Consider the following 17,910-nt stretch of genomic DNA (forward strand, 5'->3'; position numbering starts at 1 on the left):
TTTCTATTGTCATCCTGGTTGTACAGCAGCTCACGCACAAACATGTAGCGCGCACAGATATCTGATCAAACACAACAAACCTTTTTTTTAATCAGTCACTACACTGAATTCCAACTTAAAGTGCCAACAGTGGAGTTGGGAAATTAAAATCACATTCATTTTCTCATTGACTGTTAGAGAAGCATTAAAAGTTGTTTCACAATGTTCTTTGATTCTAAATCAGTCTGCATGGTGGAACAAGAACTTAGTAGTTAGTGCCTACTCCTGTATAACATTGCAAATTATGTCATTGATTCAGTCTCCCCTTCAGGCAATTTAAGATACTTGAATATTTTGCAATAAACCTCAAATAAATGGTATTTTATATATAAAGCTAATGATTAATAGTCAATAGTTTCATAAAACTGATTCAGCTGCATCTTTTATAAATGCTTATTTAGACAAATGAACGTAGAAAATTTGAATCAAGAAGTCCACCCCAAAAAATGTGGGAGGTCACTATTGCGCTCTATATTACCTAAAACCTAGAAGGTCTAACTAAAGCTAGAAAGCTAATGGCAGTTGCTCGGCTGCCAAATGTCCATCCGGAAGTAGAATATATGACCTTTCCTCAAACAAGTACCATGCCGTATAAAGGTCAGAGGTTATTCTGACTCTGTAGATGTGCATTAGTGAAATTAATCTCTGGGGTCCCTAACTGATTTATTCCAGTGATTTATGGCCAAGCACTGATAATTCACTTACGAAGAGAGAATGCATGCTCTATTAAACTGCAACTGACCTTCACACCGTCAGAAATCTCACACCCACAGTATTACATTGCAGGATTGCTGGACTGGAGGAAATTCTGTTGAAAAGAGCTATAAATGTTTCATTTAAGCTCCAGGTTTTATTATTTAAGAATATGTCTATAGGAACCATCTTAACAGCTTTTTCATTAGCTGATCTTTATGGGAAAGGGTTGGCAGCTGGCCTGCAGGGTTGGACTGGTCCTGGCTGATGCATTTTGTCAGCAGTATGATCAGGTTGCAGAGAGTCAAGGTTTATTATCTCCGTGCTCTACACCGTAGATCTACAATAACATTTCACCAGACGCAAAGAACACATCAGTGTTTCTGTGTTCCTGTCAGATCTGACAGTTAGTGAACACATTTAGATATACAAATTGTACACAAATTGCTAAGCAGCTTCAGTTTCGAAAAATTGTGAGCGCCTTGCTTACTAATGCTTACAATGGAATCCTAACTGAAACACAACCTGATAATGGACCCTTTTCACATTTCCAGAGTTTGCAAAAGTTGTCATAGTTGGGTAAACTCCTATTGCTCCAATAGAGTGCCACCCACTTTTTTTCAACGGCATACTTTCCATTGATTTTTCCCATAGGGATTTAAAAAAAGTATTTTTTAAAGCATTTAAGCCATAAACCAATCCACGATCAGCTACGAGGTGAATTACAGCTTTGAGGTGAAGCAAAAAAGTATTAAAAAATCTGACAAGATTGTGTATTTAACCTCTTAAAGGGTTAGTTCACCTAAACATCAAATTTATATCATTAATGACTCACCCTAATGACGTTCCACGCCTGGCTGACCTCCGTTCATCTTCGGAACACAGTTTAAGATATTTTATATTTAGTCCGAGAGATTGTGTCTCTCCACTGAAAACGTATGCACAGTATAGACCCCTTCAATGTTTGTAAACATCGCAGGTGCGCGTGCAGCATGGGGTCAGAAAAGCAACGCGATCTACTGTAGTCATAGTGAAAGCGCTAATGTAAAGACAGTCTGCAGCATGCCACAGGTCAAATTCCCAAATATATCAAACTTCACCTAACTATTGAATCAGTCTACAGTTTACAGAAAACATTTTGTTTACTTATGGCTTAACTCTACCATCATTGTCACAATGTTGGCGCTAGCCTGCGGCTAACTACTTTTTTTACCTTGGCTTAAGTCAGCTAATGGACCAGCTTATAGGTTCATTGCAAAGGGCAAGTATTTATAAGGCACATATAAAACACAGACAATGACTATAAACATACCAATTTATATTGTTTGCTAGATTAAATGCAAATACAAAAGCATCGTTAGCCAAAAGCATCATTAGTTTCATTGTTATCAACATAGTTCGAGTCTGTGTTTCCCGAAATCATCGTTCGAACGAACATCCATAAACACCATTGCAAACTTGTGTGGTGGCAACGATAGCTCTCGACCTGTGCAGCATTGTCTTGTTTGCATGAAATGTGGACTTAATAAATCCTTATCTTGAGCAAAATAAAGCAAGCTGACATTCAGTGCGATCATATATTTTATTTTGAATTCATACAAATGTCATTTATGTCTTTTAGTTTGTCAATGCACCTTTTTTGAAGAGCGCATGTGTGAACATTAAGAATTACGAGATTATGAACGAATCTGGAAATGAAGCAAAATAACGGAGAAAAAAAGAGAAATAGTCCTCAGATGCCATGTCTATAATTTATAGCAAAAAAATCTAGCATGAATTCGATCTCAAGTTAATTCATTAAAAGCAGTAATTACTCCACCACCTGCGTGGCATTAACCCACCCCATGCCCGTTATAGCTTGCAGCCACATATATCGTCGATGTTCTTTAATGGATGAGATCCTGTGGAAATCCTGAAAAACATGACTCCACAACTGGTGCAATTTTCACAGTTCACGATGCAAGTAGGCATTTTTTTCTTGACGAGAAATTCTCTGGTTAACATACAATTCAATGGGATGGAATGAACTTTCTGACCCCGACATGCGCACTGCGAACTGTGAATTTTCCTGTGACGTCACCCGTGAAGGGGTCTACACTGTCCCTTTCCAGAAGGACCAGAAAGGGAATAAAAACATAATCAAAGTAGTCCATATGTGACATCTGTGGATTAGTTAGAATCTCTTGAAGCATCGAAAATACATTTTGGTCCCAAAATAACAAAAACTACGACTACAGCATTGTCTTCTCTGCCGGGTTTGTTTTCAATCCTCAAACAAGGATTCAAATTATGAATCAGCGGATTGATTCATGATTCGGATCGCGTGTCAAACTACCAAACTGCTGAAATCACGTGACAATGGCGATCCGAAACATGAAGCGATACGCTGATTCATAACCGTTTGAATATTTGTTTGAGGAGATAATAAATTAGATGATAAATAAATGTATTTACTTAACTGTAATTGCCATGTATAACCTATTTATTGAATGTAACGCGTATATGAATGTTTATTAAATGTCCCTAGAATCCTGAGTGTGGGGTCTGCATCACTGAAGATCCGAGATGAGGTGAGGTCTCTCTCCTTAACTTTTTCAGACACAGCAACCACAGGTGCTCTCTTCTTCTGCCACCGCTGCTTTTGTGGACTTCAGTGTTGCATCTGAGAAGCCTGAGTGCGGAGACTGGACATTCTCAGATGAATCACTGTAAACCAGAGATTTGGTGCATGAAGTTTCTTTTTCCTCCACTTTTTCACACCACTGCCATGAGGTAGGATGCCCATACGCATGCTTCTCAGATATGGGGGCGGAAACCTCCATTATGGCCCACCACTGCCCCACAGCAAGGGCCATCATAAACTCCTCTAATAGTTCAGAAGATGAGGACTGCTCTATGCTCTCATGAAAATAAGTGGGCATGGTTGAAGATGGTCAAAAGATGATTGTAAGAAATGAACAATACTGCCTTTGTGCAATCTACATCTGTGAAACACTGTTAAAGAAAGATAAATTGAAGTGATGAGTTGAGTAAACATACATGGTAACATATAGGATAAAAGAGGCAAGGGAGGATGAAAGCCTCTTTAAAATGTATTCAAAATAAACAATAAAGGTGAAAACGGTCAGCTTTTGTCATTTTTTGTTTTTATCAATTTATCTACTAATGTGCATAACGCAGATGCATATAAAGTAAATAGAATAAATGTATTCTATATACTATATAGAATAAATGTAAATAAATGTTAGCTTCTGTCAAAAATGTGTCTTTTAAAGACATAAGAAAGGCTAAATGAAAAGCTTCCTTTGCCTTCCATCAATAATGGTCAGACTCAGTATCATTTCAGTTACACATCAGCTATTTGTTGGTGAATAAAATATAATGAATCTCAAAACGAGAGAGATTGAATGACAGGTCCATAAACATTTCTCATAATAAAAGAGTGGTTGATGGAGTTTTGACAAGATGTATGTGTGCATATTTATCAACAAATTAGGCTATTGTTATGGTACAGAGGCTACGGAGACAAGATGGTAAGTGAATCAGGTTTATTGAACAACCAGCTGAGTAAACGGGTGAGTCTGTGAATAACTTGACTGAAGTGCAGATTAGCTTGCGGATAGTTCTTGGGGTTGATTCTCTGGGTGTACTTGCAGGTGGTAATGGAAAGCTCAGACGATGACCAATGGAGAACACTGAGTGACTGAGTGCTGAGACTTTTGTACTGCTGATGATTTTGGGTGATGATGAGCTGCAGGTGTGTGTGTGGTTAATACTCAGGTAAGAGGATCCGCTTTGATTCGGTGACGTGGGAGCCTGGCGTGTCTGTGACATTGTATTGTGTATTGTGACCCCTCCAACCAATGCCTCCACTCTTCCAGGGCCAGCTTGATGGCAAGCAGCTCCAGATGTCGTAGTTAACCTCAGCTGGGTTAAACTACCAGGAGAAGAAGGCACATGGATGGAGTCGACTGGGCATCCCTTGCTGTTGGGACAGCACCGCTCCCGCTCCTGTGGTGGACGCATCGACTTCCTCAACGAAGGGCTTGGTGGGATCTGGATGAACTAGGAGGGGAGCGGTGGTGAAGGCTTCCTTCAGGTCTTCAAAGGACTTTGTGGCCGTGGGGGTCCAGGACAGAGACTTGGGCTTACTGAGCAGGAGATGGCTGAGTGGACTGGAGATGATACTGTAGTTCTGAAGGAATCTTCGATAGAAATTGGCAAAACCTAGGAATCTCTGGAGTTCTTTGATGGTTGAGGAAGTTGGCCAGGTCTTGATAGCTTCCACCTTCCCCTTGTCCATCCGGATGCCACTGCTGTCGATGTTATAACCAAGGAACTGCACTGAGGGCTGGTGGAAGGAACACTTCTCGGCTATGAGATACAGATGGAACTCCCTCAGGCGTTGCAGGACATCCGCAACGTGGTGGCGATGGTCAACCAGGCTCCGGGAGTAAATCAGGATGTCGTCGATGTACACCAAAACGGACTTGTGGAGAAACTCCCGGAGCACCTCATGGATGAAGTCCTGGAATACGGAGGGGGCATTGGCCAGGCCATAGGGCATCACCAAGTACTCAAAGTGGCTGGTGGGCGTCACAAAGGCGGTCTTCCATTCGTCCCCCTCACGTATCCGGATGAGGTTATACGCACTGCAGAGGTCCAACTTGGTGAAAACAGTGGCACCACTGAGATGAAGGGGATAATGGAACTTAATAGTGATTTTGTTTAACGCCTGGTAGTCAATGCAGGACCACAAGCCTCCATCCTTCTTGGCCACGAAGAAGAAGCTGGATGCAGCAGGTGACGTGGACAGTCGGATGTAGCCCTGGTTGAGTGCCTCCTGGATGTAGTCCTCCATGGCCTTCTCCTTTGGCAGGGAGAGGGGATAGATCTTATCAATGGTGGATTCCTCCAGAACCAGTAGATGAATCTGTTCAACATGATGGATGCCGACTTGTAGTTGAACGGGACCGGCAATGGAGCGAACCTGCCTTCAGCTTAACAGTCTAACCGTTATGGATTCGACCTGGTAGACGGACGGAGTGTGAGTCGTCTTGAGCTTGAGCTGACGGCAGAGGGCGCCTGAGATGAAGTTCCCAGCGGAACCGGAGTCGAGGAGGGCAGAGACTGGCAAGGAGATATCGGCAGTAATGAGGTTCTCAACAGTGGTTAGCGGGTGACTCTTGTAGTAAGACGGATAGATCACACTTACCAAAGGACGAGGAGGACATGTAGGATACTTGGCGATGGAGTGATCTGGAGATCCACAATACAGACAAAGACGTCTCTGCCATTCCGCTGGTGTTAACCGCTTGTTCTCCAGTTGCATGGGCTCTGACACTGATTCTGGAGGGCTGACGGATTCTGGTCGACGGAGGGACAAGAAGCTCATGGTCTGGCCCTGGTGCTCTTCGAGACATGACTGCATACGAGTGGCGAAACGGATGAATAGCATATGACATTCCAAAATTCAGAAAATATTTAATTTAGATATTGATGACTATGGACAGAAGAGATAAAGATGTCAAATTTGTTGCCACTCCATCAGCTATTAGAAACACTCACAGAGCATGTAGCATTCACTAGATTTCTGAAATTTAATGCCAATGTAATGTAATAAAGTATAGTATTATAAATGTACAACAAAACAATAAATGTTAAAAACTACTGTGGAAATGTGTCATCACAGTCTGTGAAAAGGGTCCATGGACATTTTTTAAATAAACATTTCATTCTTTCTTAACTTAGTTATGTAGAGTTTACTTAATTCCATATGTGAAATTTACTTAAAACATGCTAGCAAAAGTAAATTTGTATGAAACACAAAAGCATGATTTTGTGGTGTGATCGTAGACAAGACATGAAAGAAACGTCATACAAAGTGAGCACACTGATATATATTGTTGTCAAGGGTGACCGGTAAACATCTCACTGACATGTCAACGTCTTCAGTGTTTGAATTTATTGTAGGATAGTGGAGATTTTCTGAAGACTGGTGCTAAAACAGCCTGGTAATCTATGGATGGATCATTTGTCTATATACCCCACAGAATTCATTCCATCTGCTCAGCTAATGAACTCTGGAATTAAATGGCTAATTAATTCACGCTTTTAAGCAGTTTAAAGTTCTGAAGCATACGTCTTAGGGGGGATCTTTATAATGATCTCAACACTGTAGAGACCATTAATGCATGAATAATACAAATTTAGTATTTTTAGTTAAGAAAAATTATTTCACATATTGCAAAGTTTATGTCTCCCAACCCTGCAGTTGTAAACAAAGCAAGCTGTTAAAAAACGATTAGCTGCTTGAATCATGATTCCTGATGTTCTTACGTTCCTCTCCATGGGAACATCAGTCAACAGACAACACACATTCCCCGCACTTCAACTGGGTTCCAAAAGGGAACTACACAGCGAGAAGATCAGAGTGTATTTATTAGGGGAATAATAAAATAAATTTATATTGACTTTGTCTGACAATGGACACATTAAAAGACCATTAGCTAAAGCGGAAGAAATCCATCTTCGATCCAGAGAGGGTATATTAATTAGCTTCGGGATTGCTGTGATCAGCAGAGAGCAACAGACAGGTGTTAAATCACGGGATTCTAGTAGAAGTTTAAACTCGCTGAGACTTGGGAATTTTATATGTGATTTAACAGATCTATGAAACAATCCAGCATCTGTCAGAACATCAACATACTCATTATACAAATCAAAAATGAAAATTTACTCACCCTCAAGTTGTTCCAAACTTGTATGAATGTCTTTCTTCTGCTGAACACAAAAGAAGATATTTTGAAGAATAGAATATTTTTATTTTTATACTATGGAAGTCATTGGGGCCCATCAACTGTTTGGTTACCAACATTCTTCAACATATCTTAATTTTAAGGTCCTTTTTAAGGCTAGTTCACACCATAAATAAAACTGCAATTAGCTGCATCCAAATTCAGAGGCTGCATCCTTCAAAGGTGATTGCATCACAGCAGCGCAATGAAAGGCTGTCCCATTCCGAAAGCTCCTTTAAATGCAGCCTTGAAATGCTTTAAAATGCTATTGTTGTGTAAATGAACAGCCAAAACATATAAAAAGTTTTTGTTTTAAAAATTGTCGCGCAAACATACCCCTAGACTTCCCGCAAATATCAAGTGAGTAGCAGGAGCGATTTTACTTGGAAATACATCACAACATGGGAGAAAAGACAATTGCAACTTCCATTTCATGCTGACTTTAGGATAACAGCAGCATGCTTTAAATCAGATGGACTATGATTGGCCGTGACTGTGTTTAGCATCCATCGACTTTAAAAATCATTATACACTATATTGCCAAAAGTATTGGGATACCCCTCCAAATCATTGAATTCAGGTGTTTCAACCACTTCCATGCCCACAGCTGTATAACATCAAGTAACTAGGCATGCAGACTGCTTATACAAACATTTGTGAAAGAATGGGCCGCTCTCAGGAGCTCAGTGAATTTAAGCGTGGTACCGTGATAGGTTGCCACCTGTACAATAAGTCCATTCGTGGAATTTCCTCATAACTAAATAGTCCACTGTCAACTGTTAGTGGTATTATAACAAAGTGGAAGCAATTAGGAACAACAGCAACTCTAGCACACTTATCACAAAGTGGTAGGCCATGTAAAATCACAGAACAGGGTCAGCACATGCTGAGGTGCACAGTGCGCAGATGTCGCCAACTTTCTGCAGAATCAATAGCTACAGATCTCCAAACTTTGTGTGGCCTTCAGATTCGCTCAAGACCACTGAGTAGAGAACTTCATGGGATGGGTTTCCATGACCAAGCAGCTGCATCCAAGCCTTACATCATCAAGTGCAATGCAAGGCGTCGGATGCAGTGGTGTAAAGCATGTGCCACTGTCTAGACCATTGGAGACGTGTTCTCTAGAGTGACAAATCACGCTTCTCGGTCTGGCAAAATACGATGGATGAGTCTGGATTTGGCAGTTGCCAGGAGAAGGGTACTTGCCTGACTGCATTGTGCAAAGTTAGGTGGAGGGGGGATTATTGTGTGGGGTTGTTTTTCAGGGGTTGGACTTGGCCCCTTAGTTCCAGTAAAAAAAAAAAAAAATTATATATATATATATATATGTGTGTGTGTGTGTGTGTGTGTGTGTGTGTGTGTGTGTGTGTGTGTGTGTGTGTGTGTGTGTGTGTTTCAGCATACCAAGACATTTTGGACAATTTCACACTCCTAACTTTATGAGAACAGTTTTGGGATGGCCTCCCCTTTCTGTTCAAACATGACTGAGCCCCAGAGCACAAAGAAAGGCCCATAAATGTTTACAAAACAAGGGGGAACCCAGTGTGCCTGCCTCTTTCTCTATCTCTGTTCTGTTACGTGAAAGAAAGTCTAAGGCCTTGTCAGGCCGTTTAACAAACCAATATAATCTGCTGCCTGTTACCTGCCAAAATAGGATTAATGTGGAGAAAAAAATTATTACTGTTAATTTAGCGCTTTTAAACATCCGTTCACTTAAGAACAAATCATTTCTAGTCAATGACTTAATAACCACTAACAACCTAGACTTTCTGCTTCTAAATGAAACGTGGCTAGAAGAAAACTGTAGTGCAACAGTCCTCAATGAAGCAGCCCCTCCTAACTTTACTTTTATGAGTGTTTGCAGATCTGTTAGGAGAGGTGGGGGTGTTGCTGCTCTTTTTAAAGATTTCTATCAATGTAAGCAAGTATCATTTGGTGACTATTTGTCTCTAGAATATCTGGGTATTGTGTTAAAAGGTTCTCCACGCATCCTGCTTATCATTATTTATAGGCCTCCGAAATACTCTGCAGGCTTCACTGAGGACTTTACAGAACTGTTATCAATAATTTCCTCAGAGTTTGACTGTTTTGCTATTGCTGGGGATTTTAACATTCACATAGACAATATTGAATCCAGTAAAACAAAAGAGCTCATGACTGTTCTTAACACTTTTGATTTGACACAGCATGTAAATGGACCCACACACAATCGTGGACACACTCTAGATTTACTTATCAGTAAGGGTCTAAACATTTCATCAATTGTTATTAAGGATGTGGCACTGTCTGATCATTTCTGTATTTTCTTTGATATATCAATCTCTCCTGCCATTGAAGCTAGATCTGTCTCTGTCAAAAAGAGATGCTTAAATGAGAACACTAATGTGCTGTTTATGAAGGCTTTATCTCTAACACCAAGCATATCTGCAGGCTCTGTTGATTTTCTCCTTGACTCCTTTAACTCAAAAGTTAAGAGTGTAATTGATGATATTGCTCCTCTAAAAGTCAGGAAAAAGAGTACCAAACAAAAAGCACCATGGAGAAACTCAACAGCAGTTCAAATAATGAAAAGACAATGAAGAAAATCTGAACGCATGTGGCGGAAGACAAAACTTGTAGTCCATTATAACATCTATAAAGACACCCTTCATGCTTTCAATGTTGAACTAGGCAAAGCTAGACAGACCTTCTTCTCAAATATTATAAACAGAAACATAAACAACACGCGCACTCTTTTTGCTACTGTCGAGAGACTAACAAACCCCCCGAGTCAGACTCCTAGTGAAATGCTCTCAGACAGTAAATGCAGTGAGTTTGCTTCCTACTTCTCAGAGAAAATCAATAATATCAGAAAGGCGATCAGCACATCCTCTAGTTGCTCTGGGGTCAGTCAGATCATACCAAACCCTCGGAAAATTACCATTATGTCAGATTTCGATGCTATTGACTGCAAAATTTTAGAAGACACAGTACAGCATCTTAAAACATCAACCTGTGCCCTAGACACACTCCCCACTTCTTTCTTCAAAAGTGTGTTTAACTGTTTAGAAGCAGATCTCCTAGAAGTGGTAAACTCCTCACTCCTCTATGGGACTTTTCCAACCGCCCTTAAAACTGCAATAGTTAAGCCTCTTCTGAAAAAGAGAAATCTGGATAACTCCATACTGAGCAACTACAGACCAATCTCAAATCTCCCCTTCATAGGCAAAATCATTGAAAAAGTTGTTTTCAATCAGTTGAATAAATTCTTACACTCAAATGGATACTTTGACAATTTTCAATCTGGTTTCCGTCCACATCACAGTACAGAGACAGCGCTCATAAAGATTATAAATGATATTCGCTTAAACACTGATACAGGCAAAACATCAATTCTGGTACAACTGGATCTCAGTGCCGCATTCGATACTGTTGACCACAACATACTTCTAGACAGGCTGGAAAACTGGGTTGGGCTTTCTGGAATGGTCCTCAAATGGTTCAGATCATACTTAGAAGGGAGAGGTTATTATGTGAGTATAGGAGACCATAAGTCTGAGTGGACGTCCATGACATGCGGAGTCCCACAAGGGTCAATTCTAGCACCTCTCCTGTTTAACCTGTATATGCTGCCACTGAGCCAAATAATGAAAAAGAACAATATTGCTTACCACAGCTATGCTGATGACACCCAGCTCTACTTAGCACTATCACCTAATGACTACAGCCCCATTGACTCCCTGTGCAAATGCCTTGATGAAGTTAACGACTGGATGTGCCAAAACTATCTTCAGTTAAACAAAGACAAAACCGAAATCACTACATTTGGAAACAAAGATGAAATTCTCAAGGTGAACGCATATCTTGAGGCTAAAGGCCTGATAACAAAAAATCAAGTCAGGAATCTTGGAGTGATTTTACAGTCCGACCTGAGTTTCAGTAGTCATGTCAAAGCAATAACTAAATCAGCATACTATCATCTGAAAAATATTGCAAGGATTAGATGTTTTGTCTCCAGGCAAGACTTAGAGAAACTCGTTCATGCTTTCATCACCAGTAGGGTGGACTATTGTAACGGCCTTCTCACTGGCCTTCCTAAAAAGACCATTAGACAGCTGCAGCTCATACAGAACGCTGCTGCCAGGATTGTGAGCAGAACCAGAAAATATGACCATATCACACCAGTCCTCAGGTCTTTACACTGGCTTCCAGTTACATTTAGGATCGATTTTAAAGTACTATTACTTGTTTATAAATCACTCAATGAGCTAGGACCCCAATACATCGCAGATATGCTGATTAAATACAAACCCAACAGATCACTCAGATCAGCAGGATCAAGTCAGTTAGAAATACCAAGAGTTCACTCAAAGCAAGGAGAGTCTGCTTTTAGCTATTATGCCAGCCGTAGTTGGAACCAGCTTCCTGAACAGATCAGATGTGCTCCAACAGTAGCCACATTCAAATCCAGACTCAAAACACATCTGTTCAGCTGTGCATTTACTGAATGAGCTCTGAGCACTGTATGTCCGACTGATTGCACCCTATCTTATCTCTTTATTCTTTTTATAATTATTTTAGTTTACCTTTGTTCTTATCTCTGGTTATTGTTTATTTTATTGATATATGTTGAAGTGTATATGTTCTTTTGAGTTGAATATGACGAGTGAAAACTGGGTTTGATGGAAATAGTAAGTTTGACAATAAGGTTTGAGTATGTGTAAATCTGTGGAGGGTATGATGAGTGAGTAAGGGTTTTAACAAGAAGGTTCCTGAGTAAAAATCAGGGAATAGTGATTAAAATGGATGTTATGAACGTGTTTGAGAAAGAAATGAATGAGAGGTGTTCTAATTAAGATGGTACATGTATGTAGGCTGTAAACTGAAGAATGTTTATTTTTATATCAGATCATTATTGTGGATCTGACCATTTTATTATTATTATTATTTTTTTTTATTTTTTTATTTATTTATTTATTTTTATTTTTTTTTTATTTTATTATTATTATTTTAATTACTATATCTTTACGACTGTTTTAACTATGCTTGTTTTTAATTCTTTATTCGTCCATATGGTATTCTTTTTTTTCTCATGCATTTGTTACCACTATTTTAATTAATTTCTATGTAAAGCACTTTGAATTGCCATTGGGTATGAAATGTGCTATACAAATAAACTTGCCTTGCCTTGCCTGCCTTGCCTTGCCATAAAGACATGGGTGAGGATTTTGGTGTTTAGGAATTTGACTGGCCTGAACCTCAACATTAAAGAACCTCAACATTAAAGTTCATGTGCATATACAACCCGATCACACATAAATGCGTATAAATAGTACGAGTGTGCAATGTCGTGGAATGTATACGGAAAAACTCATTTTGGCGTGCATATGATACGCTGTTTTTCGCGTGCATATGATACGCACTTTATGACGTATATATGACACGCTCTTGGGTAGGTTTAGGGTGGTGGGGCGTATATATGACACGCTCTTGGGTAGGTTTAGGGTGGTGGGGTGGGGGGTTCGTAGGTATAATACGCCATAAAATGCGTGTCATATGCGCACGAAAAATAGCGTGCCATAGACACACCATTTTGGAGGATACATTCCACGACATTGCACACTCGTACTATTTATACGCATTTTTGTGAGAATACCCTGGCATATAACGGTATAGGCATCCCAAAACTTTTGGCCATATAGCGTAAATGTGGTGTAGATTTTTTTTTTATAAAACGTTATGGTTATAGTTACTGTAGTTCACATTTTAATGGGCCTTTAGATCACTTCCTCCAATCTGATCAACCAGGCAACATTCCATTACTCTCCTTCAGAGTACTCTGAAACTGTAGCTTTACAAGATACTTTTAAGTTAAAGTAGTTAAGTTACATTTAAGCTTCCCTTTTGAAAAAGTAGTTAACTAAACTACAAGTTAATATCAAAAGCTAGGTACATTGAAACTACTTTTCTTTTTGTTCTTTTTTTCCGAATGACATTGTATTGTTAATGAAGAATGTTAAACTATTTCGGGTTTCAAGCAACATAACGCAATCTAATTGATTTCAAAATTATAGGGTGAATTCAGGTTGACTGGGACACTTTTTGCCCAGTCATTTCAATGGCAGAATCATTTGATTTTGTAAACTATCTGATACACACAATGATCAAATATAGCCTATATCTCAAACTAGCTGTCAAACTGGAACATGGCTACAAATTTAACAAAATGTATGCAATTTAAATACTCAGGATTAGTTTAAAAATGCAAATTAAACTCTCAGCAGATGCAGTGAGGAAGCACGCAGCATTTGAAGAGAACACAGCAGTTCTGTTCAAATGTATCAGAGTATCATGAGCTCCTCGCTTGAACAGTGCAGGCACTTTGCTTGACTATTTCTTTTCGTTTCAATTTGTTTTGTTTAAAAGTGGACATGTCAAGCTTTCTATACGCATATTTCTCATGTCTGTGAGGCAAGTAGCCTACTGAGTTTTTGTTTATTTATGAGATGCGTTCCAGTTCATGTGCAACGTATCTGATCGCTCCGGTGCCTTCGTGTCACAATTATTGTCTGCAATAGCATATTTGCTTCTTATTTATTAAATCTAGGCAATTTGCTGATGAAACCTTGATTAAATTAAGATAACATTTATTTAAAAAAAAGAAATTCACTTTAAAGAAAGGCTTTCTATAAAACAAAACTTAATGAAGTGGTCATAATCATTTCTGACCCTCTCTGTCTTTGACATATATTATGCATCCCTGCACATATCATAATCAATATAGCTTAGATGTTATTTATAAATAATATTATACTATTTAAACATAAATAACAAAATACATTGTTTAATGGCTACAACAGGTATAGTAGGCTACAGAACAGATACATGTCGTGTCTAAGTGGGATTTGAGCGAACGTTGCTTTACCGGTGAGCAGATCATGATTGAAACGTGCCTGCAAAGAGCGGAGTGTCCATTTCAGCGCTCATCTCCGTTCCTTACAAGCTCGTTCTCGTCTGTCGTCAAAACCCAAAGCGGAATGTAGCTTTTGGTCGCGCTACACCGCTACTTGCTGGATAAAGTAGTTAGCTATTGGAAAAGCTGCACTGTTTTAAAAGTAACTGACAAGCTACTGTTGTTAAGCTAGTAGAATCGATATTGCCCACTACTGGTCTCCTATGAAGAATGCTATCTCTTTGATGTGATTTGCTTGTGAAGTTAAGAAACAAAGGTCTGACTAATATTCGTCACATTGGAATTTAAAATATGCATTATTTTAAATTACTAAAAAGGTATAGGAAGTATTAACACACACACACACACACACACACACACACACACACACACACACACACACACACACACACACACACACACACACACACACACACACACACACACACACACACACACACACACACACACACACACACACACACACACACACACACACACACACATGCAAAATCAAGCCAAACCATTGCCCAACATTTTACTTGGTTATCTGGGAACCAGAATAAAGCAGAATCCTACACAGAGTCACAACAGCACTCTTCTAGAGCAGCATACATCTAGAATACAACTTCCTCTGACAGATGATCAAAGCTCCATAAGCTTACAGCTTTTTTTTTTATTTTATTTAATACCAATGCAGGGGAGGCCTTTAACTGTAGTTTCCTGCAGGTTTAACTTTTCCACTGAAGAGCATCATATCAGTGAACAGGGATCAGAACAGAGACGACAGATACTGTGAATGAGCCCAAACACAAAGCAGTGGGAAATCCCAGCATGTCTCTCCAGTGCTTTCCCACAATGCTGTTTATCCAAGAGCCCCCTGGAGACTCCAGGGATTAAATGTTATTCTTGTGTTTGCACACTGAGTTCCTTCTACTATGCCAGGCAGATGTTCTTTTGCACCTCAGAAACGAAGCTACATTTTCTTAATACAAAAAGTAGCCCAACGAATGTACACTGTTTTCATATGGCTAATTGAGGACAACTTTACATGAATTACAATTTATTTACAATTTTACATACACAGACACACATTGTTTCACTATATTAATGAGGACATTGTATAGCGTTCCATTGATTTTCTATCAGGTCAATGATATTTTCTATTGCCCAACCCCTTAAGCCCATCATGAGCAAAACATTAGATTTAAATAAAAACATGTTTTGACTGATTTATAAGCACAGTAAAATGTCCTCAATAGTCATTGTCATAATATTTCAAATGAAAACATTTGCCCTTCACAAGTATAGCCAAACCTGCGCTCTAAAAAATTCTGGGTTGTTTCAACCCATGTGTAACCCCTCCTGTTCAAACAACCCATTCCAAGCAGGACTCGAACCCAGGTCCGCCTGCATGAGCGTTGGACGCTCTAAGGAGGCTAAAGGCTGCAACCAGTAGCTTTAGTCGCTAGAGCGTCTATTGAAATCAGAAGAGTGAGGTTTACTCGGACAGCAACTACCTCACTCCCATCCGGGTCACGGCACCAATGTAACCCCTCCTGTTCGAACCGCCCGCTCCAAGCGGAATTCGAACCTGGGTCCGCCGGCATGAGAGTCGGATGCTTTAAGGAGTCTAAAAGGTGCAACCTCTAGTGTCAGTCACTAGAGCGTTTCTTGAGGTCAAAGAAGTGAGGTTTACTCGGACAGACACTACTAGCTGGCCTCCGTTAAACATTTAGTTAAAATATGGCCAAAACCAAGTGTTGGTTTAAAAAATGTTATACAATTTTTTAAAACAATGGTTAGGTTTGTCCATTTTTGACCAAAATATGAGACAACCTACCATTTTTAGAGTGTGCACACGCACATGCTTGCACACACACAATGCCAATATAAGTGTCTCACAAATGTGCTTCTAGATGAATCGTCAAAATTCCCATAAACACACTCCTAAACCTTGTGGAAAGCCTTCCCATAAGAGTTGAAGCTTTTATAGCTGAAAAGGGTGGGTCTACTCCTTATTAAACCCTATGGATTAAGAAGGAGATGTCATTAAAGTTCATGTGCATGTAAAGGCAGGTCCCAAAACTTTTGTCAATACACTGTAAAAAGTACTACCTATATATAACTCATAAAAAGTGAGGCAAGTGGCTGCATTGGATGTTTTAAGTTGAGTCAACTTGCAGGATTTTTTAAGTATAATAAACACTGTACCATTACTTAATACAAACGCAACAAAATCAAGTTGAGTTAACTAATAATACTAGTATTAATCAGTTAGATAAACCTACTTTTCTTAGTACAGGTAACTTATTTGTGGGTTGTTACAGGGAGTGCAGAATTATTAGGCAAGTTGTATTTTTGAGGATTAATTGTATTATTGAACAACAACCATGTTCTCAATGAACACAAAAAACTCATTAATATCAAAGCTGAATATTTTTGAAAGTTTTAGTTTTTAGTTTTAGCTATTTTAGGGGGATATCTGTGTGTGCAGGTGACTATTACTGTGCATAATTATTAGGCAACTTAACAAAAAACAAATTTATACCCATTTCAATTATTTATTTTTACCAGTGAAACCAATATAACATCTCAACATTCACAAATATACATTTCTGACATTCAAAAACCAAACAAAAACAAATCAGTGACCAATATAGCCACCTTTCTTTGCAAGGACACTCAAAAGCCTGCCATCCATGGATTCTGTCAGTGTTTTGATCTGTTCACCATCAACATTGCGTGCAGCAGCAACCACAGCGTCCCAGACACTGTTCAGAGAGGTGTACTGTTTTCCCTCCTTGTAAATCGCACATTTGATGATGGACCACAGGCTCTCAATTGGGTTCAGATCAGGTGAACAAGGAGGCCATATCATTAGATTTTCTTCTTTTATACCCTTTCTTGCCAGCCACGCTGTGGAGTACTTGGACGCATGTGATGGAGCATTGTCCTGCATGAAAATCATGTTTTTCTTGAAAGATGCAGACTTCTTCCTGTACCACTGCTTGAAGAAGATGTCTTCCAGAAACTGGCAGTAGGACTGGGAGTTGAGCTTGACTCCATCCTCAACCCGAAAAGGCCCCACAAGCTCATCTTTGATGATACCAGCCCAAACCAGTACTCCACCTCCACCTTGCGGGCGTCTGAGTCGGGCTGGAGCTCTCTGCCCTTTTCCAATCCAGCCACGGGCCCATCCACCTGGCCCATCAAGACTCACTCTCATTTCATCAGTCCATAAAACCTTAGAAAAATCAGTCTCGAGATATTTCTTGGCCCAGTCTTGACGTTTCAGCTTGTGTGACTTGTTCAGTGGTGGTCGGCTTTCTGCCTTTCTTACCATGGCCATTTCTCTGAGTATTGCACACCTTGTGCTTTTGGGCACTCCAGTGATGTTGCAGCTCTGAAATATGGCCAAACTGGGGGCAAGTGGCATCTTGGCAGCTG

Source organism: Pseudorasbora parva, chromosome 23 (genome assembly GCF_024679245.1).
Source record: "Pseudorasbora parva isolate DD20220531a chromosome 23, ASM2467924v1, whole genome shotgun sequence".
Lineage (NCBI taxonomy): Eukaryota > Metazoa > Chordata > Actinopteri > Cypriniformes > Gobionidae > Pseudorasbora > Pseudorasbora parva.